This window comes from Varroa jacobsoni, unplaced genomic scaffold (genome assembly GCF_002532875.2).
Source record: "Varroa jacobsoni isolate VJ856 unplaced genomic scaffold, vjacob_1.0 contig06787, whole genome shotgun sequence".
Classification (NCBI taxonomy): domain Eukaryota; kingdom Metazoa; phylum Arthropoda; class Arachnida; order Mesostigmata; family Varroidae; genus Varroa; species Varroa jacobsoni.
The window spans coordinates 1-1,725 of NW_019216403.1; the positions used below are offsets into that span (position 1 = coordinate 1).

At 35.8% G+C, this 1,725-nt stretch overlaps 1 long non-coding RNA gene across 1 annotated transcript; it reads left to right on the forward strand.

Moving 5' to 3' along the window:
• The first annotated feature begins 3 nt into the window (after positions 1–3).
• Positions 4–1,335, forward strand: LOC111273416 (uncharacterized). Its single transcript, XR_002687930.2, has 2 exons — positions 4–105; positions 265–1,335. It is a non-coding gene; the product is annotated as an uncharacterized LOC111273416 (long non-coding RNA).
• Positions 1,336–1,725: the final 390 nt, after the last annotated feature.

Consider the following 1,725-nt stretch of genomic DNA (forward strand, 5'->3'; position numbering starts at 1 on the left):
AAACGATTTAAACGTTATCATCGCCACCGACATCACCCTGATCAGCATCGCCTGTGTTATCGTCGTGATCGGAGCGTCTACTGACCGGCTGTATTGCTGACTTGTGTGGTTATCTGTTGCTTTTTTTGCTTTCATTAGATTGAGTGCTTAGTGTAATCCATTAAGAATTAAAACGCAGACATTTATTTTTACTCGGTTAAAATGTGACTGTAACATCAACTGAACTAATCCTTCTTCAATGTTTCTGAACTATTTCGGTTTTAGTGGCTGTTCCACAGAAAGACGTCAATAGGCACCAGGACTAGACATTGAGTGTAAAACATTTCAGGAAGGATAGAGGTGTCGCCGGAGCGCCAAAATAGAAATTGTCCGTTTACTATGATACCGACCTCAACGACAACAACAAAAACGATGGCATCGATGGCACAACAAAGTGTGATAACTACAAAAATGACAACGGAAGGGTAAATGGCGGGCAGAACGACGAGAAACGTGAACGAGTATTGAAGCCAACTGAAGTCAAATAAATATTCCTTCGTATAGTGTGCGGTAAACTGAAGTGTTGCGATGGCAGAATAAACAAAAAGGAGACAGGCTTACGTACCGTAACATCCCATTTAGACGTTATACCTACACTATTATACTTAAGGAATACTTCTATAATTGCTATAAGTTAATCTCACATGCATAACTCACTCGTTAAATTAAACTTTTATTAAATAAAAGAGGAAATCGATATTATATATATATATATATATATATATATATATATATATATGATTTCTTTGACGATCTAATAGAAATATCTCGTAATATATAAAAGTTCGCATGATAACCACCACGTAAGTGAGCTAAAACAGCGTAAATATCACCAAATTTGGGGTTTCCTTATAAGGCCTAAGTTACATTTTGTATATATACATATATATAAGATTTCTAAAAAAGTCCGCAACACCAGCCCTTCAAAAATTCACTAAACCGCTGTAGACAAGTTTAGGACAAAAGGGCTTAGATCCATTCCAGAAAATACTAATACTGCAGAAACCATAGGTTTCTGGTAACGAGGTTTGCAATATTCAACTTCAAATACAATTCGGATCTATCGGTTGTTTCAGCATGAATAGGGCTAATTAATTATTTGTCCTCTGTGTAAAAAAAGCCCATTTGCTCGATTCTAGCCAATGTGGATTTAGGTGCCCTATGCACGAAGCCGTGCATCAAGAGGCTGTCGTTGTCACCTATTTTTTAGCGAAGTCCTAATTTAAATCCTTTTTGAAAGGAACAATTAAAATAGACGTGCAGGAAGAAAATAAAAACATACGATTTCAATTTGTAGAGATAACTACTCAGTGCTTTGATATTCACTACATCGGATATATATTTAGCCTCTTTTGTTCTTATAATTCAAGTTCAAATTGTATCTTTGCTACAACAAACAGTACTTAAATGTTTTCGTAGCAATAATCGTATAATTAGAATTATAGTCCAACTCATCCGGGATCTAAATTACTTGTTTGTTTTCCATGACTAGATTCTCCTTTCTGTGATACGATTACATTTGTACGTCGTTCTTCTACTAATCTACGTACTGATACAAAAGGTATCGGTATATACTTTTTCAATTTGTCACGTAATATAGTACAGTTCCACGTCTGATGAACGTGCTTCGCTATAGTGCATACGAATTAGACTTCCAATTGGACATCTGAGGCCTCAGATGACTGA